General features: G+C 45.3%; 1 protein-coding gene across 4 annotated transcripts in view; it reads right to left on the reverse strand.

The window, feature by feature from the left end:
- Positions 1–23,584, reverse strand: part of CSGALNACT1 (chondroitin sulfate N-acetylgalactosaminyltransferase 1) — a 327,171-nt gene that overhangs the window by 233,814 nt on the left and 69,773 nt on the right. Inside the window, exon 1 of one of the 4 annotated variants that reach the window (XM_068531932.1) lies at positions 10,690–11,139. The exons of the other annotated variants lie outside the window; for them this stretch is intronic. The gene's annotated coding sequence lies outside the window, so the exon portion shown is untranslated. Of the gene's footprint in view, positions 1–10,689; positions 11,140–23,584 lie in introns of those variants that run through there. 4 annotated transcript variants of the gene reach the window in all.

The raw sequence follows: 23,584 nt of genomic DNA on the forward strand, positions 1-23,584 counted from the left end.
AAGATGTTTAAAAAAAAAAAAAAAAGAGAGAGAGAGAAAAGTTAAATTTAAATAAAGAGGAAACCAGAGAAAGGATTATGGGAGAAATGCAGCTATGTTAATGATTATTTTTGACATGGGTAAACTTTTTTGTTTGTTTTTGATTACTTATTTAAATGTTACATATAGAGAAGTACGTAAATTACAAACATATAACTTGGTATAATTTCACAAAGTGAACACACCCATGTAACCATCATGGAGACTAGAAACCAAACATTACCTGCATCCCTGTAACTCTATCTTGGGCCCCCTTCCAGTCCCCAAGGGCAGCAATTATCCTGCTCTGACACTATAGTTTAGTTTGCCTATTTTAAAACTTTAAATGAAGTAATACAGTGTATGCTTTTTTTAAATTTCTGGATGCTCTGTTTAATATTATGATTGTGAGACTTATACACTGTTGTTGTAGAACTGTTGTAGTTCTAGTTTGTTCTTTTTTTATCTTTTGCTGTAAATATATGACACATTTATTATCAAAAAAAAAAAAAAGGTTTGCATCGTCCAATAAGTGTATGCCATCTAAATAGTTAACAACCATATTCCCAGTAAACAGATTTCCTCCTCACAAGAAAGCCTCCTATTATTCTATTTCCTCTTTCCTGACAGGAAACCTTTAAGTCCTGAAGTGGAACGCAGCAGCTGGCCGCAAGCACGGAAAAGCAGTCCGCTAGGAGGGTGCTGAGGCTGCGGCGATAAACACGTCGGAACAAGATCGCTGTTGCTTTCACTCCTTTGGTGACAGGGGCCAAGCTGGTAACACCCTCATGTGGCTCTGTCCCCGCCGACCGCTGTGAGCCATGAGGAGACACAGCCCATCTGCTGTGGCCCCAGCTGAGCTGTCCTGGTCCCCCCACGCGGGGGGTCGCACTGTGCATCCAGCCACTCTGAGCCTCCAGCTGCCCCCGGAGAGGAAACGCCTCTGCCTCAGCTCTCCCCCATCAGACCCCCCCGAGGCAGAAACCCGGGCATCATCCGCTCACGCAGTCAAGCACATCTTTAAGGGCAAAAGGGAAAGAAAAAAGCTTCTAGTGCTACACACGCCTGGAACAGGATGCAAGGCACAGCGTTCGGGCCCCGTCCATGTATCTACCATGTTTCTCATCAATGACGATCGCTCTGCCTCTGCGATGCCTTGAATCCCCACCCCGGCCCCCGTACAGTTGGGAAAACACTTCCCATCAACATATTTCAAGACAACCACAGTCCTGACGATGGATTTTTCCATCTTCCGTGACTTAGGGTCAGGTCTGCACTTACTGTGTGTTTTTCATCTCCTACCATGGTTGAGGGCTAACATACTATGAAAACACTATGTGTTCTTTGGGTGATTATCTTCCTTTTAAACCACTCCCCCAGCCCCAGAAAATCTAAAAGCCAAACATATTGAAAATCACTCACTGTAATGAAAGATTCCCAGAGCAAATCTTACATCTAAAACAACCAACGACCGAGCACCCCCGATCCGCCTTTCCTCCCAGGAAGAGGGGTCCCTCCAATGGGCTCCCTTCCAGACGGCGTGCATTCATGCTTTCACGAGCCGGGAATAGACAGTCCTGGAGGCTGCAAAGAAGGCCTTATTCACATGCCAGGCATGCGTGGCCGGATGGCAGTGCTTCCTTAAACCTCCATGGCTCAAAGCTTGGAGGAAGGTATAAAGAATGATTACTGACTGGAGATGAGGGAGGGGAGCGGGGGACCGTGTACACATGTGTGAGACTTAAAGAGACAAGAGACAAATGTATTACCTGAAACAACTTGGAGGAAATGTAATACTACATTTCTCTGGTGCAAAAAGTGCCAATTCATCAAGAAGGATTATTAGGTATGAAGGTTGGTAAGAGCCAGGGAGATAATCCAGGCCCCCCACGCTGCTTCCTCCAATTCTCTGTTGCTAATGTTTGATTTGACCCTGAACCCACCTTTAGAAGTGCCAATTCATCAAGAAGGATTATTAGGTATGAAGGTTGGTAAGAGCCAGGGAGATAATCCAGGCCCCCCACACTGCTTCCTCCAATTCTCTGTTGCTAATGTTTGATTTGACCCTGAACCCAACTTTAGATCTGGGTGTGAGCAGACGCTGGCAGTGTTACGGCAATAGACAAGGTCACTTTCTATACAAGACTAAAGAAGACAGTCTCCTCGTAGCAGAGACTTTTCCAATTCCCAGCAGAGGGACCCGATCCCCCCGGAGAGGGCAGTCCACGACCGGACGCCCCCATCCCCAGGCCCTTGGGGGGCCCATGCGGTGGCTCAGGCGAGGCCCTCGGAAACAGCAATTCTGCTCTCATTACCTCTTGCTATTGCTATACTCTCCCCAAATGTTCCTCAGCCTCACATTTTACGCTGAAAACATTTTTCAAAGCTGTACATCGAGGAGTGGAATGAAGACGTTACTGGTTTTACAGGGTTGCTGAATAAAGAAATGGCATTTCTACTCAGCTTCAAACTATCCTGATAGATAAATCTGGGACTTATAAAAATAAAAGAGAAACTTGTTTGCAAGAGTATTCCAGACTGAATTCTGTTATTGCGTTGGCCAAAAAAGTTCGTTTGGGTTTTTCCATAAGGTACTTGGCCAACACGATAAATACAATGGTTCTTTCAGGCTTTTAACACAGTGTGTTAAATAGTTACCAAATGTCTATTAATAGCCAGCTTGCCTCCTAAGATAATACACAGGAGCCAGAACTCAGAAGGAAGGATCAAGAAAAGGCAACTGTCTCAAAGGTCCTGAGGCTCCGAGTGGACTTTGGTGGAATAAATGCTCGTATTCACAGCCTGTGCTGAAATGTCTCCGCACAGCGATGACTCACCAAGCTTCCTCCCGACGTGCAGCCCGGGGTGCCATGGGCCTCACCCCCACCTCGCTGACGTGCAGCCTGGAGCAGAACCGCAGTCCACCGAGGAGACTTCGGTTCTGCCATCAGGACCAAGGCGGACGGTCGCCTCGGAAGACGTGATCCTCCGCCAATAACCTCCCAAAGGACGTGAATTTCCCCCAGAGTCAGCACATTGTGTAAGGGTGTGCGTTAGTTACACTGGGGATAACAGATAACTAAAAATGTATTTTCCCCTGTCAAAGAGCACAGCTTCTATTCATTTCACCTTAACATGTCAACGTCCAAGAGGCAACCCCTCCATCTCACCTCCCTGGTTGAGGTCAAGGGCCCTCGTTCATCTAACCCCATCCCTGATGATGTGCCAGACTTCTTACCTCCATCTTTCTGGTCCCGGTTTCCTTTCTCTGTACATTTCCCTCAGGACAGCATTCACGTGGTGGTCCACGTTTAGGTTATTTTAATCCCTTTTGGGGTCACTTCCTATGGTTTGTCTAGTTTAAATCCTGGCAACCCTAGAGATCGTTCCCTACAGTGGGGTGAAACAGTAAAAGGAGGCTGTTCCATGTCCCCCTAAGGCTCATGGAATGAGGCAGATGTGCTGGAAGCAGAGACCAGGACAGCCCACCAGCACCCCTCCCAGAGCCCCAAAGCCCGCGTTACCAGCCTTCCCCGGTCAGACCACACAGTGTTAGTGCCGCAGGGGAATCGGAAGCATCCAACCCACTGGCCCCACTTTACAACTAAGGGACGGAGGCCCAGAGAAATGCAGTCACTTGCCCCAAGTCCCACGAAGAAAACACCACCTCTTTTACGTCCTTCTGTTCTAGTGTTAGCTATTTCACCCAAGGCATTTACTAACGTCTTCTCCTCCAAAGAAAATTTCTATTCTACCTTAGTACTTAAAACGTGAAGTGATCTCTTATATGTGGAATCTAAAAAAGAATACAAATGAACTTATTTACAAGACAGAAACAGACTCACAGACATAGAAAACAAACTTACCGTTACCAAAGGGGAAACAGTGGAGAGGGATAAAATAGAAATTGGGGATTAACATATACATGCCACAATATATTAAATAGATAAACAACAAGGACCTACTGTATAGCACAGGGAATTATATTCAATATTGTAATAACCTATAATGGAAAAGAATCAGAAAAAAATATACAAATATGTTTAACTGAATCATTTTGCTGTACACCTGAAACTAACACAATACTGTAAATTAACTATACTTCAATTTTTTAAAAATGTGATCTAAGTATTCCTTCACACAACAATGAGAGGAATAGTCTGGACTCCCTGTGAACAAGCAGGATTGGAGTTTGGACAGGTCAAGACCCTAAATCCAACACGACCGCAAAATGACTGTCAGGAAACGGCGTCTGCAACTCAAAACCCAATGTCTCTCCCTCCAATGAGGAGAACTTCCAGAAAGCAGAGATCGTTTGCTGCTTCGTGAGAGAGAATGTGAAATCATAGGCTGTAAATCAGTCTAAGTTATACCAAAGAGAATGGAATGTAAGATTATACCAGGCACATATTTTCATTATGAGTATTAAATATTGGTAAGAAATTCAAAAACTTGAAAAAGCATTTGAAAAAAGTATTAAACTCTACGAAGATCATGAAGTTGCCTTCAACTAAATATTTTAAAAGGAAACATAATTAAAGTGCAGATTACCAACTCCTCTGAAAATAAGGATAGGATAGTTGAACAGAAGGAACTGTAAAAATTCAAATATGAGAAGAAGCTGGATTAAGAAAATAAAATCCTGAGCGGCATACACCGTATCCTGTAACTTTTCCAACGGGAAAGAAAAAAACTGGCTCCAGAATGTAAAACACAGTCATCTCCACAGGGAAAAACAGTTTTGACAAGTATTTTTTTCTATATGTTATTCAAAAATGCAAAAAAGGAAAAGTAAAAATCATACATAATAATCTCATCATTCTTTTAAAAGTATATAAAGTAAGAAGTGAGTCTCTCCTCCCCCCACCCCTCCAACCCCACCCTTGTCCCTGGAGTCACTTCAGGGATGCAGCTTGGGGCCGGATGCTCCTCAGCTTGTTTCTCTCCACACAGAACCCTAGCTTCACACACACACACACACACACACACACACACACACACGCATGCACACACAGCCCCAGCTCAGACGCACACACACACATACACACACAGAGCCCCAGCTCAGACACACACACACACGCATGCACACACAGCCCTAGCTCAGACGCACGCACACACACACACACACACAGCCCCAGCTCAGACACACACACATACACACACACACACACACACACGTGTACACACAGCCCCAGCTCAGACGCACGCACGCACAAACTTTACAAAAATAGGCAAACATTCCACATGAGTCTTCAATTCGCTTTCTTTCTGAACATACTTCAGAATTTCAAAACTAAAAAAAAGTAACAAGTTGAATCTTTTTTTAAGTAAGACCAAAAAGAGGTAACTGATCACCTACTTGGTGAGTAAACTCAAATCCAAAGATTCCTAGCTATGTACTTCTAAATTGTAAATCTATTTTTTTTTCTTTTTTTCCTTTTTCCAAGTTTATTGAGATATAATTGACATATAACATTGTGTAAGTTTACGTTGTACAACGTGATAATTTGATATATGTATATATATATTGCAAAAGAATTACCACAATAATGTTACTTGCCACATCCATCACCTCACAGCTCCTTTTCTTTGTGGTGAGAACTTTTTTTTTTTTTAACATCTTTATTAGAGTATAATTGCTTTACAATAGTGTGCCAGTTTCTGCTTTATAACAAAGTGAATAAGTTATACATATACATATGTCCCCATATCTCTTCCCTCTTGCATCTCCCTCCCTCCCACCCTCCCTATCCCACCTCTCTAGGTGGTCTCAAAGCACTGAGCTGATCTCCCTGTGCTATGCAGCTGCTTCCCATTAGCTATCTATTTTACCTTTGGTAGTGTATATATGTCCATGCCACTCTCTCACCCTGTCACATCTCACCCTTCCCCCTCCCCATATCCTCAAGTCCATTCTCTAGTAGGTCTGCATCTTTATTCCTGTCTTGCCCCTAGGTTCTTCTGACCATTTTCTTTTTTTTTTTTTAGATTCCATATATACGTGTTAGCATACGATATTTGTTTTTCTCTTTCTGACTTACTTCACTCTGTATGACAGACTCTAGGTCCACCCACCTCACTACAAATAACTCAGTTTCGTCCCTTTTTATGGCTGACTAATATTCCATTGTATGTATGTGCCACATCTTCTTTATCCATTCATCTGTTGATGGACACTTAGGTTGCTTCCATGTCCTGGCTATTGTAAATAGAGCTGGCAGAAGACCTAAACAGACATTTCTCCAAAGAAGATATACAGACTGCCAACAAACACATGAAAGACTGCTCAACATCATTAATCATTAGAGAAATGCAAATCAAAACTACAATGAGATATCATCTCACACCGGTCAGAATGGCCATCCTCAAAAAATCTACAAACAATAAATGCTGGAGAGGGTGTGGAGAAAAGGGAACCCTCTTGCACTGTTGGTGGGAATGTAAACTGATACAGCCACTATGGAGAACAGTATGGAGGTTCCTTAAAGAACTAAAAATAGAATTACCATATGACCCAGCAATCCCACTACTGGGCATATACCCTGAGAAAACCATAATTCAAAAAGAGTCATGCAGCAAATCTATTTTCAAATGAGAAAATTATATAAATCATGTACGGTTAGAAATACACACTTTCAAAACCTTTTGAAATACTATGAAAAATAGTTTATGAATTTCCAGTGATCATGGTTTGAATTCCTCCCCAAAATGTTTTTAAAATCTGTTACAGGTGATCATTTATTGACTCTGAAACTAATTCTGCATAAAGCAATAGACAGAAATAGCATTAATATCAGAAGACTGCACATAGTGGTGTCAATCATATCGATAATTGTCACACGGTTTCTGATAAAGCACGCTTCTTAGAGACTAGGCACATGGAATCCATTCAAAATTATTTTAATAATTTGGTATACAGCTTTGAGAAAATAATTTTTTTGGCTGCACCACACAGCTTGTGGGACCTTAGTTCCCCGACCAGGGATTGAACCCGCGCCCTCAGCAGTAAAAGTGCGGAGTCCTGACCACTGGACAGCCAGGGAATTCCCTTGAGAAAATAATTTAACCATGTAAAATCTGCCTCCATTTTCACAATAGTAGTTGAGTAAATTTGCAAACTCAAGTGCTAGTCCAATCCAGTAGCTGTGCAACCACAGAGGGAAAAAAACATGTTTCTGGAAGCAAACAACTTTCTCTTTGATTTTATGTCTGTTCACTTAATAAATTTCATTATGAGATGAAAGGCACTACCATAAATACGACAAATAGCAAAAGCACATGGTTCCTCTTCTACTTATCAAACCAAATGAAAACCGGAAACCTTTTCTTTCAAACCCCGTTTCTAATGTGGTCCCTTGGGAGGCTGAAAACAGAGCCTCCTACTCCAGCAGGAAGGGTCTCCCTGTGGTACCCGAATCCACCTGCCAGCTTCCTCTGCCAGCCCTCACCTGCACATCCCTGCCCGGGAACCCACCATTCACCCAGTTCCTCCTCCCATCCCCTCTCAACTGTGTTACCTCCACCTGGAATCCTTTATTTCCCCATGTCTACGATCTCCCCCCTAACAAAAGTCATAATTCTGGGCCCATAATAATGCCCCTACTCCATGCAGGCGCACCTGTCCCCAGATCTCACACAATCTCTCCCCGCTTTAAGTGCCAGCAGTATCTTTTCCCTTCAGCATCATTTATGCACTTAGAATCCCACCTCACAGACTATTTTTCAGCTGACCTATACAATCCCCTTCATTGCTTACTGAATTACCTTACAAACAGTAGAATCTCAATAAACATTTACTGAATTGAATCATCAGTTATAGAATAAACTGTTTCCTAAAAATCAATCTGTAGTCCCTGAATAAAAACCACACAGTTTTAACAGCGTAAGGTTACTGCAACCAAGTTATAGGGACTTTTCACTTTAGCTTATTAGCTTTTTAAATTATTCATAACAAACTGTCATTAACTATACATGTGCATACATATATTATGATGCCTTCTAAGGCACATGAGTCACCGCCCCATTCTATTCTCATGCCATGTTTGAAGGGTCAGAAAAGACACTTATTTTATATATGGGAAACCAAGGATCAACCAACAGTATGTGGTATCAACTTGGAGACCTTCACTATGCATTAGTGAAGGCAAGAGAAGTAGAAAATAGAAAACTTTTTCTCCAGCAGCTTGTCATTTGCTTGCAGAGAAAAGACAGCACAGAGACAAGTGTCCTGTATGTGCTCAGAGTATTTCTACGGTTGCTTCTTAAAGAGATTCCACGTGGCTCCCGACCGTGGTAGCTCTGGCCTCTTTGGTTAATGTCGGTTGTAAACGAGGGTCTCCCAAAGGCCAGTGTCAGAGCCGTGAACTAAGAATGGAGTTGAAATGGTGACCAGGAAAAATAGAGCCTGTGAAGGAGAAAGCAGGGGGAGACGCAGAGGCAGCCCTGAGCATGGGGTGTGATGGGAAAGGGGGAAATGGAACAGGAGAGGCTTAAAACCCGACCACGGTGGTGCGCAGAAGCCAGGCCAGAGCCCAGGGGTCCTAAGATCCACGCAGACAATGCTCGCTACTCACAGCTAGAAGGCTCTGGTTCTGCCCCGTCAGTCGTCCATTCAGCCATCCCCAGATAAACTAGGTAGGTCACACGAGGAAGTCATTCGCAATAATATCTCTCTTAAGTTTTTTTCCCTCTACTTATAGAGGTAATCCAGGTTTATTACAGAAAATATGGAAAGTTCCGAAAAGTAAAAGGAAATAATAACAATCATCTTATTATAACCCCATTTCCTTCAACATTTATTCAACAATCACAATATTTATTAAGATCCGCCATGTGCCAGACACATCAGAGAGCAAGACAGGAAAAAATCACTGCCCTCCTACAACTTAAATCCTGTCAGGAGAGAAAGACCATAAGTAGAAATGTGAAGAAGTAGGTTGTATAGGACGGTGGCAGGTGGTAAGCACGGAAAGGTCAAGAGCTGGGCAGGGTGGGCCCAGAGTGCGCCAGGAGGCCCGCCCAGGGTGAAAACGACGTGCTACCACGTTGAGATCATCCTGCTTTACAGGCTTCCTTGCCCACTTATTAGATGGTGGGTGTTTCCGCGTGCCATTACACATTCTTTTGCAAAATAATTTTTAATGACTGCAGAGAACTGCATCTCGTGAATGTACCGTAATTAATTTCACCATTCTGCTCTATACAGCAATGAGATTTTCTTTCTTTAACTATCATAAATAATGCTTCTATTTCCTCAAGAGAAATGTAAAGAAGAGGAGTTCCACAGGACAGAGGGCACTGCTGAGGCTCGTGGTGCCCCTGTTACTGCACAGGGCAGAGCATCTTCAAGCCATGAGCTCAGGCTCCTCGTCCTCTCTTTCCTTCAAGGTTCCTGCCACCCACCCCTGACAACCTTTCCATCAATTCCCAGAAGACCTCCGGCTTCTGCACTGCCCCACCATCGGCTGCTGTATATAAAGGAGAGGAACTCTCCCCTAGATGCCCCCCTAGCGCCATGTCTGGTATGGAGCAGAGCATGCAATAAATACCTACTGGATTAATAACTGCATAGAACAATGAATGAGCACTCAAAAATCACTCTGGCTTTCAGACAGCCAGGAAGCTGCTTAGAAATTTCCCTCCCACTGAGGAGTGAGTCATATCTCAGACACATTCAGCACCTTCCTAACAGGGCTGTAAAGTATTTCCCGTAATGCCTTTCAGATATTGGAAATTGCCATACGACCTGGACAGCCAGAGAATACTATTAACCATCTAAATTAAACATTAAATAGCACACAGAGACTACACAGAAAACATTGCCAATACCTCCCGTCTTTCTAGTTACTGAAAAATTACAATTACATACTACCTTACTCTTGAAACATAAATGAGAAGTATATCTTATAATAGTTCATGAGCCACTAGTCATCCTAAATGCCAACCATAGCATTATAAACTGCTACTCTCATCAAAAATAAACAACAAAAAACTTACACTATCACATAAAGAAAGAGGAAAAGCCTTAAAATGATGTGTATAAAAACTTGACAAACAATTCGAAACAGACTCACAGACATAGAGAACAGACTTGTGGTTCCCAAGGGGGAGGAGGGGCTTGGGAGAGATGGATTAGAAGTTTGGGATTAGCAGATGCAAACTGTTATATAGAGAATGGATAAAGAACAAGGTCCTACTGTATAGCACAGGGAACTATATTCAATATCCTGAGATAAACCATAATGGAAAAGAATATAAAAAAGAATGTATATATATATGTATAACTGAATCACTCTGCTGTACAGCAGAAATTAACACAACACTGTAAATCAACTATAGTCGAATAAAATTTTAAAAAATATAACTTGGCAAACAAGAAAATAACAGAACTCAAAAAACCAAACAAAGAACAACAGCAGACATCAGTTCTTTTTCCCCTAAGCTGGTTCATTATGGGGCCATGTGACTGAGCAGTGACAGTTTCAATGTGGAGGGAACAGAAGACTCTGAGTTGTAAGTGCAATATTTCACTGTGAGAAAAACATCCTTGAAATCCTCCTTCAAGTCCACTTTCAGAAGTTAGAAGTAAATCCAGAAAGCCATCTCAAAAGAGCTCCTAATTTATAATGTAGCCTTAGGAAAAATGAGAGGCAAATGTCCCCTTATACTCACCAGCAGCGAGAACACACACCCTGGGGTGACAACTTTCTGTGAATCACCCTCGTGGCCCTTCATCCGCTGCACTGAAAATGGACTCGGATGCAAAGAACAGAGGAGATGTGGATTTCAGAGTCTTCACTGGGTTTCTGGGTGTACGCATTTGAGCTCCGTAACTACTGCATCTTCACAACACCCCGGCTGCGTCTCAGAGGTGCTGAAATCAATATAGGAGGGGAGGATTCTGGCCGCAGCAGCAAGTGACTGTTTAAAGTTGCTCACTGTTTAAAGTTGCAGATAGGGGCTGCCTATCTGCATAAGAGCTCTCAGTCTGTCATCACATTCTTGGGACCTGGCCACAGCAGAACAAGATGCAGGATAATGAGGCCAAACTGGCTATGTGCAATATGGCCGGGGCTGGCTTCCACCCTGCTGTGTCCACCCCATCGGTCTTCAGATGCACTATGTATTCACATCTCTGATTCCAGTGGCTCTCCTTAAAAAAATGGCCCAATGGGAACCAAGTACCCAGTCCAAGCGTGTAAGAGTCAAAATTCATTCATCTGCTTCCACCAGGGCACTGAGGCTCTGCACTCCAAGGGTGGCCTTGTGATGCCAGCATCTTAGAACACATCACCATAACAATGTCTGCATCCTTCTCTTAATACAGTGTTTTTGGAAAAGATTGGAAAGTTAACCCTACCAAATTCCTTTCTGTGAAGAAATACTCTGGTTACATTGTTTGTCTTTTGGTTTGTTCATTCGACACATATTTCCTGACTATCAGTTTTGCAAGATGAAAAGAGCTATGGAGACAAACGGTGGTGATGACTGACCAACATTACGAATGTATTCAACACCACTGAACTGTACACTTCAAAATGGATAAGATGGTAAATTTTATGTTATATGTATTTCACCACAGTAAAGAAAAAGAAAATAATGGGGGGAAAAAAGCAAGCAGACTGTGGAAAGTAGTCAAAGTTGGAAAAGGGACCTGCAAAGGGTTAAGCCACCCATTTCTCTCCCTCCCCTCCACCTTCCTTTGTCCCCAAGCGTGGGCCCCTGTCACAGAGGTCCACGGTCCGATAAATCACACAGAGGAAACCCGTCCCTCTGGCTCTAGTGTGAGTGGGACCAAAGAGCAGAGAGAGCTAGACAAGAGGGGGTCCCCCGAATTCCACGTGTGAACCCATCCAAGCAACATACGTGCAGGACAGACTCAAAACAGAAAACAGAGGCTTTGGAAAACTAAACTACATTGGAACCACCACTCAGAGAGGGTGAGACAGAACTTGTGTCCTAACCTAACCATGTCAACTACTTGCTAAAACAAAGAAACAGACAAAAAACACCCTCCTGGATTACAACAGGACCCAGAGTTTACACACACAACATTCACAATGTTCAGGACCACGCAAAATTACTCAGTGTACAAAGAACCAGGGAAATGTGACCGGTTCCCAAGGGAAAAGATCAGCAGATGGCGACCCAATTTGACCCAGATGTTAGCATTACCACGCAAAAACTTTAAAGCAGCTATTAGAGCTGTGTTCCATGAGGTAAACGCTCTTGAAATCAACGGAAAGTCAGGTGTTCCCAGCACAGAAACAGAAACGATAGAAAAGAATCAAATGGAAATTACAGAACTGAAAGCTAGAAGACCTATAATCAAAAATTCATTGGGTCATCAAAATAACAGAAGGGAGATGACAGAAGAAAAGTTTGTAAACTTGAAGATCAACAGAAATTACCCAATCTGAAGAACAGAGAGAACAAATATCGAACAATAATAAACATACAGCCTCATGAACCTGCGGGGCAGTGTTAGATGATCTGACACATGTTGTCGTAAAAGAAGGAGCAGATAATGAAAGTAAGACCAAAAACAAGTATCTGAAGAAATAAAGTCAAGGAACTAGATGAGAACCTCTGTAAAGTAAGAGAAGGGGGGACCCAAAACCGAGCCCAGTGCTCAGACTCAAGAGGAAGAGAGACCGCCAACACGAGGTAAAGGGGGGAAAAGACAGGACAGAACTGGGAGGCTGGGCCCTGGGACCCAGGGAAGAAAACCAGAAAGTGAGGAGTTGAGGGTTGTGTCAATGCTGTTGGTGGATCAAGTGCGACCAGGACTGGGAACCAACCATTGGACTAGACAATCAGAGTTATCAGTGACCTTGGTAAGACCTGTTTGCTAAGGTGATGGGGACAAAAGCCAAAATAATGAGGATGCAATGCAGGAAGGAAGGAGAGGGAGCGCAGATGATTCTTTTGAAAAGTCTTGCAGGAAAGGGGAGGAGGGTTCTACCTGGAGGGTTCTACAGACACAGTGGGTTCAAGAGTGTGTGTTTTAAGGTGGATGATATTTCTGAATGCTGATGGGGCTGATCCAGCAAAGAGGGAAAAGTAACGACACAGAAGAGAAGGATCAACTTTAGAAGGACGTCCCTGAGTGAATGAGAGGGGATGGAACCCAGTACAAGGAGGACAGGCCTTAGAGAGGCACACGGGTAAGAGCGTGGGTGTTTCATCAAGAAGGAATCAGAGTCTAAAAGTGCAGACGTGGTGGGTTGGTAGTTTTAGCTGAAAGGATAGATTCACTGTCTCAAAGTGTTTCATCAGTGAAATAAGAAGCAAGATCTCCAGCTGATATTAAGGAAGGGTGGGAGATGTTGGAGGTTTGAGCAGACAAAAAAGTGTGAAAAAAGTCATTTTGGAAAGAGAGAGAGCATATCTGGACCAGGGAAAATCACAGTACAGAATTCAGCAGGGATGTAAGGAGGGTTCCTTTGTAGGCAAGGTTTGAAAGTCACAGATGAGTGGAATTTTCAAACTGTCTGAAAAACAACCCCACTAAATGCTTCCTCAGCCACATTATAAACCCTTTTCCTAAGTCATTTCCTGGGGGACTAATCCCAAATGTTAGGCAATCACTTCAACCTTAACACCCAGCGGTCTGGGGCTCAGGCATGGCCAGTGGGTAGAAAGAGGTTTCTGCATATTTGCTTTGTGGCCTCAAGGAGACTGGCCGATGGGAATGAATGTGAAACACTAACACATCACAACCTGATAAACGTCAAGAGAGGGAGAGGGAAACTGCAGACCGGGAACTCTTCAAATAACCAACAACGAAGCCAAAACTACCCCAGGAGGAGATGCACAAAGGGCAGCTCAATTTAGAAAGTTCTGTCGCCTTTTGTCCTCATAGCTGAGCAGAAACTGTTAATGTCTGACATAATTGCAAAGCAGGCACCCAACAGGAAAAGTAAACAGGCTTGAGGAATACCCCTCCACCCACAGATTATTAAGAAAAGAAGGTCCAAGACTAATGGTGAACAGGAAAAGGTCAAGAAAAAAAAACAGCTGGAACGACTCTGAGACAGCAGACAGGAATCAAAACCAGTTCCTGGAATGGAACAAATCAAAATCCTAACAACATAAAAAAGAAGAGATGCTGTACCTCTTGACCCATGAAGGAGCGCTCTCAGAATATGAAGCAGATTCCCCTGGAGTGGCAGAAAAGACCTTCAGATTCAGGAGGAGGCACCAGAAAGTGCAGGAGACCCACTAAGGAGCAGATAGGAAGAGGCCCCCAGCAGTGACGGCATCCCTGGCTGCAGTGACCACAGGACAAGAAGAGAAGGCACACAGTTGGGGTCCTATTACTACAGGCAGGTGGTGCCAGGTCATCCCGACGTGTCATGATCCCTGTTTGATAGACGAGGAACAGCTTCACCATGTTACGCGATTGATACAAGAGGAAACGAATTTCACAAAGTTCGGAAAAGCAGTAGTTATGATTCTACCTACTAGAACTCTTAAAGGAAAGGAAATTCCAGATTGCCGGAAAGCCAGGAAAAAATTCCAGCAATTTAACTCCACGTGCAGATCAATGTCATTTTAAAGCAGGCACGAGGACACCAAGAACGTGGAATGGATGAGCCCCGCGGCCACCTTTCAACTCTAAGAAGCTATGACTCTTGCTGGGGCTCTTCAAAGATCCTCTCATTCTAACGTGGTCACGAGTGTGAAATCTAACGGGCACGCGTGGAGCTGAGGGTCCTGGCCGCAAAGGGGGTGTTCCCCTACACCCCCTCCCCACCCTGAGCTCCCTACACCTGAACAGGTGCTATTACCCAAATCCCCCAGGAATCAAAACAGCGCTCCTCCGTCCTGACAGGGGTGGGAGAGGGCAGCAAGGTGGGCTCCCAGGCCTGGCTCCAGACAAGGCTTTGTTGAGCTTTGCAGAAATCACTTCACAGTCTCTGATCAAGGTTTCCTCGCCCGTAAGAACCAAGCAGATGGACTCAAACCACAGCCCTTCAGAGCTGAAAGGGGGCCCCCTGTCAGGTGAGATTGGATTGGGTGCACTTACTGATGTGCAAAGAGCATCTTTTACGTCCAAAATTCTAAAAATAACAGCAGACCTAAAAAACCAGTTGGTCATAACAATGACCAACACCTTTTGTTCTGGAAGTTCATTTCTAAATCAGTTATTTGAAACTGGGAATGTACTTCTCCATAGAAATAACGTCATTAGAATAGTTAGGTTTCCATGTCAACCGACCCAAGCCTAGTAACTTGCAGAATACCTGAATGCAGTGCCACCATAATAATGTCACCGCTCACTGGGGTGCACGGGAAACTCTCCCACCTCCCCGCCAACCATCGCCACCACTGTCACCGTCACCAAGCATCAGGGAGAAGGAAATTCTCAGGCATAAAAGGAACAGAAAATGAGAACGGAAACCAAGTGGAAAGATGGGTCCTGGGTGGGTGCCGGGGGCTGAGGCAAAGAGTGAGGACCAGACCAGCAGACCCGTAAGAGCAGAGGCAGGAGGAGCCACGTGCCCCGCTCCTCCCCAGCCCCTCTACCGGCCCCTTTCATCACAGCAGACCCCCTTCCACCAACACCGAAGCCACATTGTAAGGGAGAACTGGGGCCGGGGGCTGGGAAGGACAGGGTCCGAGACGGCACCACGTCCACTGGGTCTGCATCAGAGGAGTCGTGAGTCTGTACGCGGCGTATCGCCCACACCCAGAAGTCACAAAAGGGCTTTTCTAACGGCACAGTTTGGCACGTCCCAGGGCTCACAGGCTTGGGGCGCCTGATCTCTCCCCGCAGCACCTCGCCCGCTCCATCCACTCCTGCCATCTCCATCCCCCGCCCCCGCTGTGCACCGTAAGCTGGGCAAGAGGCTGGGCACCAAGCCCAGAGGACCCCGCTCACACCCCTCCAGCCGTGCCATGTCCACGAGGCAAGGGGCTCACAGGGCCCCCATCTTCCAGACCACACGAAGGTCGTGGGGTCGTCTCCCAAGGTCCGTTCTCCCGGGGGGGACCACTCCACCACGTGCACAAGGAGGCTGTCTGCAGGAGAGCACACAGACAAGAGGAGTATGACGATTCAGACGTGAACCGGCTGTCCAGGTCGTCAGGAAGGTGTGTTTATCAGGAGAGGAGGAATTTACAGGGAGGCGACTGATGTCTCTGAGATCTGTGCTCAGACACACAGCACCTGAGCCTCCGTCTGCGCTCCTGGCCCGGCCCAGCCAACGTCAGGGGCGGGGCTGCCCCTCCTGCCCCAGCCAGGCCACCGGGCAGTGTGCCCACGAGGTCAGATCAGGTTTGTAGTGAGCTGACCTCCCTTCTCAGGGCTCTTCTTAATTAGAAATAAAATGATTCCCAGCGCTCCCCCAATAGAAGCTTCCCCAAATTTCAGTCCCACTGAGGACACTTCCCCCGCCACACACACACACACACACACACACAATCACAAAGATGACCTCTGTGGGCATCACAGCCCGGGGCTTGTTCCCCTGCAGTAGGACACTCGCCCACTCACTCACACGGGAGGTGAGCAAAGCCCAAAAACTGTGTTGCTTCAACGTGAAACAACGTTCAAGGGTAACCCATCTACCCCACAGGTAGGTCATGGATGTGGGTCTCAGGTTACTCACCTCCTTGCTACTCAGCTGGGCCCCAGCACAGCCTGAGCGCGGCCGCAGACCCCGGCTGCCCACCTCACATCCTGCTGCACAGGGAGGCGGTAACACCTGCTGCAGGGCCCCCACCCAACAGCAGGTGGCCCCCAGGCACACACGGTCCGGGAACTCCCTGCTACCTGCACTCACCCAGGGCTCGTCCAACAGGCGCTGTCCTGCACGGCCAAGAGCAGGCAGAACCAGGGGGCACCGACGTGCGTCATCAGACAGGACAGTCAGGGCAAGTGAGAAGCAGCCGTGTAGTATCAGGACACGACCGAGTTCAGTGTCAGCTCAGGATACGTGACCTGATCTGCGCTACAGCGGGATCTGTGTTGTGTGGGTCACATTGCCAGGCTCTCAGTGATTTCAGTAAATTCCACAAGTTCTGTGCATCGTAACCTTTGCCCTACTTTGCTCCATCACAACTGCTATGATCAGGAATCCTGCCCGATCAGGTCACCAGGATGAGGCCACCAGGCCCTGACCTCCTCTCACAGCACAGGCGCCAGTCATTATAGTGTTTCTGATGAATTTTTATTCATCAGAAACCACTCCAAAACTGGGTTTGATGAGATGTCGAATTCTTTTGTAAAAAGCCTTTCTACATACCAACAACAGCCAGTTACAAAAGATTATGGGAGAGGGACATAAGATCCCTTTCAGAACAAAAATAAAAAATACTACCTAGAACTGAATATTAAAATTTTGCCAAAAAGCCCAAAAAGAAAAAAACCCCACACCAATCACAGAAAAAAGAAAATGGAATAAAGAGAAATACCACATTTCTGGAGAACATAATTTAATATTATATAGATTTCAAGTCTTTAGAAAATAATCTAAAATTAATCCAATCAAATCCCAACAGAATTTTTTTCTGGAGTTTGGCAAAAATGATTCTAAACATCACTTGGAATAATAAAATATGTGAGAAGAGTCAAGAAACTTTTTTAAAAGACAAGTTATTGAGGGGACAGGGCAAGACCCCACCCTCCGAATATAAAAATATATACTAAAGTTCAACAATTGAGGGAGTAATGGCCTAGAAATAAACAGGTGTATCAATGAACAGAACAGAAAACCCAGAAATAGATCCAAGTATAAATAATAATTTAATATATGGTAAAAGTGGCATTTCAAATCACTGGGCAGGGTGGATTAGTTAACAAATGGATTGAAGCACCTGGTGAAAACTTGGAAAAAATAATAAATTAGATCCTTACCCCTGAAACATTCACCAGATTAAACTAGATGTGACAAAGACAAAACATGAAACCATAAAATTCTGAGAAGAAAATGCCAGCAAATGCCTGTATCATCTTGGGGTGGGACAGGAGCTGTTCCATCCCTGCTGGCTGACTCCCGGGGGCCCCAGGCTCGCAGCTCAGAAGAGAAGCCCCCTCCCCTGGCCACAGCCCTGGGACCCAGGCTCTTCCTCTGCCCTGCTTCCCTCCCCTGGGCGGCCAATGAAGTGTAAGCAGCGGGACCCTCCCTCACAGTGGCCCCGGGGAAGGCAGAAGAGCCACGTTCCAATCTGATCGGGAAGCCTTTTTAGTATAAGCTTTTCTGGCCAACTGCCCAAAGAGCCCAGAAGAAAAAAGGGAGCTGAATTTCCAGCGCCCCGGTGACGTGTTGTGACTCCTCTTCTCATTCTAAGTAAACATTCACTTTCGTATCTAACTCTGTATTCAAATTTTTATATTCTTTTTCTTAAAGAGAAACCACATTGCACAAGCTTCAGGCCCTGGAAACCGGGACCCAGGGCGCCTCACACTTCCCTGCAACACCGTGATCACAAGCACCTCGCTGCAGCAGGAACGCGGTTGGGAGGAGGTCCTCGATAAGAATTCATGAAGTAACTGCACGTTTATACCACGCAGTGAACGGTCGTGGTTAGAGCCCAGCCTTTGGAATCAGGCAGACTCCTCAGACGTTCAGTTCCTTTTTCTGTAAAATGGGGATTATAATAACTTGCCAGCTAGGAAGGTTGATGAGATCAGGTATGTTAAAACGCTAAGAACAGTACCTACTCTGTGGTGGTGAAATTTAACAGAAAGAAGGGCCAGAAAAACACACGTTAAGGTGGTTTGGCTTCTGAAGACACGCGTTTCCAGAACTGAAACGCTACTGTCCTATTATCTACTCCAGTCCGTGATTTTTACCCTTAGAAAGAAAAAGACTACCTAGAGGGAATACTCATTACTGTGTCCATTGCAACTGTAGATCATGAAGCAAAAAATCACTGCAATTTTTCAACTGCTGATACTTCCAGGCAATTTAGTCAAAAAAATGGAAAAGTGACTGAAGCAGATAGAATATGACCTTCAGAGAAAAATATCAGGTTTCTCATAAAACGTAAATACCCACAGTGGCCTACAGGACTACAAATATTCGATTCCTTACATCTGTATAGCACTCTGCAGTTCACAATTTTTACCGTTTAGAGAGCATTTTTATAAGAGTGATCTATCTCACAACATCCCCTGAAGTAGGTGTTCATACCCCATTTTACAGATGACCAGTTGACGCTCCGAGAAAAACAGCTCTCTGGCCAGATCAGTGTTTGGTCCTGGGGCCCTCTGTGAGGGCTTCTAGAAGCCCTCCAAGCCCCAGGTCTTCCTACTTAAGGTCTTCTGCTTAAGGGGGTGAGCTGGGAAGAGGTGGAGTTTGCTGGTGAGTTCTCTGAGGTGAGACTGAGGAGAAGAAGTTGTCACAAATTCCAGTGGAGGTCACTGGTGGGCCACGGCTTCCAGCAACGTGGGGTATTGATTTGTATTTAAAACCTCTTTGGTCTATTGCAAAACAAAATGGCAGGCAAAGGGCTATGTCCTGAAGGGGAAGGAAAGAGGCCACCACAGCTGGTGAGCCGCCCCATAAACAATGCTTTTCTCAGGCAGAATCCCTTTGTTCTACAGCAAAGACTTAGTGTCTATGGTGTGAGGCACGGCACAGGATCCCTGCACTGAAAGAGGAAGTAAGTCACATAGGTGGATGGGATGCCACCTGACACTTGGCATCGGCTCCTTCCCTTCACCCTACAAACTCTCCCAGCCGTGAAAAAAGAAAAAATAGAAAAAAGAAAAAGAAAAGGAGAGCTGTCCTGGCCCACCATCACCATCTTCTTCAAACGTGGGCTAAGCACTGTGAACGCACCACCACACTTGCTGTCTTTGCATCACCATTGTCATCCCATGGCTCCCGGTGGCCTCGCAGCCTGACTTCCGTCCTTTCCACCCCAACAGGATGGCCTCGCCCAGCTCACCTGGGCCCACGGCAGTGCACCCCTGAAGAACACTGCTCAGCAGTACCTGCTAGGCCCAGATTGAGTCCAATCGGGCTGTGTGATCAGAGGAAGCCGGGCAGCCTCTCCTGATCAACAAGCCATCAAAAGTCTTCCACTCGGTATTCACAATAGCCAAGACATGGAAGCAACCTAAATGTCCATCAACAGAGGAACGGATAAAGAAGATGTGGTACATGTTTACAATGGAATACTACTCAGTCATAAAAAAGAATGAAATAATGCCATTTGCAGCAACATGGATGGACCTAGAGATTATCACACTAAGTGAAGTAAGTCAGAAAGAGAAAGACAAATATATGATATCATTTATACGTGGAATCTAAAATATGACACAAAAGAACTTATCTACAAAAGAGAAACAGACCAGACTTGCGGTTGCCAAGGGGGAGGAGGGAGGTGGGGGAAGGAAGAATTGGGAGTTCGGGGTGAGCAGATGCAAACTATTATACACAGGGTGGATAAATGATAAGGTCCTACTGTAGAGCACAGAGAGCTATACTCAATATCCTGTCATAAACAATAATAGAAAAGAGTATGAAAAAGAATATACATAGGTGTAACTGAACCACTTTGCTGTACATCAGAAATTAACACAACATTGTAAATCAACTAGACTTCAATAAAAAAAAATTTTTTTAAGTCTTCCATTTAGAAGCCACAGCTAAATGTTCACCAGAGGCTCCTGATAGGGGGTGGCCCTCCTCTTGTCAACAGGTACAGTCTGCGGTCCCCAACCTACAACGGAACACAGAAGTCACGCCTTGAGACTCCCAAGGTTGGCAGGAAGAGGACGTCGCAGCTCACCACCTGGTTCCACCAGGATGATGGCTCCCAGAACCCAGCTTCCACAGTACGAGAGAGCTCAGGCGCCCGCGGAGGGTCTCACAGGGAGAGGGACAAGTAGAGTCTTGGAAGAGGATTCTCCACCCCCTCCCCTCCCCCCTCCCAGCCCCATCTCCCTCCTCCATCCCTCCCCTCTCCCCTCCCATCCCCACCTCCCTCCTCCATCCCCTCCCCTCCCCCCTCCCATCCCCATCTCCCTCCTCCATCCCTCCCCTCTCCCTCCCATCCCCACCTCCCTCCTCCATCCCTTCCCCTCTCCCCTCCCATCCCCATCTCCCTCCTCCATCCCCTCCCCTCCCCCCTCCCATCCCCACCTCCCTCCTCCATCCCTTCCCCCTCCCCTCCCATCCCCATCTCCCTCCTCCATCCCCTCCCCTCCCCCCTCCTTGAATGCATGACCTGCATGCCTTGCGTGGTGTGCAAGCCTCCCAGGGCAAGCTCTGCCCAAATCGTCTGTTTGTGCGTAAATAATAAATTACTGTTGTTGTTTTGAGCTGCTATGTTTGAGGAAGGTTTGCTATGCGGCAATAAATAACATACACGGGACTGCAGAAAATTCTGCTTCCACTTAGAAATTCTAAATGAAAGATGGTGAGAATTTTCTATGTATTAAACGTATTACATAAAGTACAATACTGTATTTTAGAGATAACTGGAAAACTGCAGGTACAAACTTGTGAGAGTCTGAAGAAAACTGTGTTTTAAATAAAAGGTCACAAGCAGTTATTTTCTACGAGATTGCCTAATATTGATTAGCAATTAATACACGAATACTTTCGGAATTGATTTCTAAAGTAAGAGAAAATATAATTTTCCATCTTTTCTTTCCAGAAGGCCACCATTAACTGCATTAATAGCCAAGTAAAGCTGTTTTAAACCTTTATCATCCAAATCAATTATCTACATTGTTACAAATTCATCCATTTTTCTAATCTAATCCAGGTCCTAGCACACTGATTTCTCTACTTTGGGTCTTAGCTCGCTACTTCCGCACAGGAAACATGATGGAAGCTTCTGCGAATGTGATATACGGAACTATTACAAACAGCTCGCATTTCTCCTCGCTCAGAACTTGGTTACAGGTCCCCAAAATGAAAGAAGAGAAACCATATATAAAACAGCTTTTTCCTTTATAAGCAAAGCCCACTTGTAATAAACTACATGAGATACTCAAATCTGCTCGAATAGAGCTGTTTAAAAATACATGGCTGGAATTCACCATGCAGTTTGCAGACGGAACAATAAAGATACTTGGAATTAATGATTCATACGTGATTCAAATCCGGCAGGGAAGGAGGTGGCGTGTCACGCACACTCTCACCCTCTTTATCCCTCATGCCCTATGTCTTCCCGTGGGCGGTTTTGCTCAGTGGGTGATTCGGGAAGTTAGGCAGAGTTTGTGGGTTTTGTATCCGAGATCAGGGATGAGAATTCACGACTCTGTGACTCTGTGAGGGTTACTGGGAATGGCCACAGCATCCATCCACGTGGGAGGCCGATTTTATTAAAAATATCCTCCGTTATTATGAAACAAAATGCCAGGCAACAGACCACACCCCAAGGTAGAAGGAAAGAGGTCTGAGCGCAGTGGCGAATGTCCACACTGCAGGCGGTGGGCCCGGGGCTGGGGGTTCCCAGTCCAGAGGTCAGCTGGTCATGCGGAGGGTCCCCCCCGAGGCCGTGGAGTGGGGGTCCCAGGCCTCACAGCCTCAGACAGCACAGCCAGCCTCAGTCAGCAGGGGCGTTTGTACCAAAAGTGAAAGTCCACTAACCAATCCAAACAGGACCCAGTGTTTTTAAAAACGTAACCCACGTAACCAACAAGGACCTACTATATAGCACAGGGAACAATACTCAATATTTTGTAAGAACCTATAAGGGAAGAGAATCTGAAACAGAATAGATATATATAATATATGTATAAAGGAATCACTGTGCTGTACACCTGAAACTAACACGATATTGAAAATCAACTATACTTCAATTTTTTAAAAAATGTAACCCATCAATTCACTTTCACCACAGAATAAAATTTAAGAAAAAAACTCACTAGGGCTGTAAGACCAAACTACGAATGCCACAGGTGGCCACCGAGGGTGGCACCGTCCAGTCCCGCAGCACCAAAGCCCTAACGATAGTCCAGGCCAGACCGTGGTCAAACCTGGGGGACACCAGCAGCTGACGCACACAAGGACCTCCCGCTACCACGTCACAGCCACATGGCCCTGAACCAGTGACGTGACCGCTCCCACCTCGGCTCTTCCGCCGTAGGATGGACATAACAACACCCGCCCGTAACTTTGTGAGGAACCGAGGCACTCGTGCTGTGGTTCTCAAAGGGCATCGAGACCAGCAGCAGCAGCTGGAAACTAGTGAGAAACACACATTCTCAGGCCCCACCCAGACCCGCTGAGTCAGAAACAGAGTGGGAGCCCGTTAAGGTGCAGAAGCTGCCTGCATTTTAATCAGCCCTGTAGGTGATTCTGATTCACACTAAGGTCTGAGAACCATGGCCCAGCTGTTCTTTTTTTTTTTTTTAAATTGAAGTACAGTTAATTTACAATGTGTTAGTTTTAAGTTAGTTTTACAGCAAAGGGATTCAGTTATACATATTTAAATACATTTTTTCAGATTCTTTTCCATTATAGGTTATTACAAGATATTGAGTAGAATTCCCTGTGCTATACAGTAGGTCCTCGTTGTTTACCTATTTTGTTTGTTTGTTTGTTTACCTATTTTATATGTAGTAGTGTGTATGTGTTCATCCCAAACTCCTAAT

Source organism: Eschrichtius robustus, chromosome 21 (assembly GCF_028021215.1).
Source record: "Eschrichtius robustus isolate mEscRob2 chromosome 21, mEscRob2.pri, whole genome shotgun sequence".
NCBI lineage: Eukaryota > Metazoa > Chordata > Mammalia > Artiodactyla > Eschrichtiidae > Eschrichtius > Eschrichtius robustus.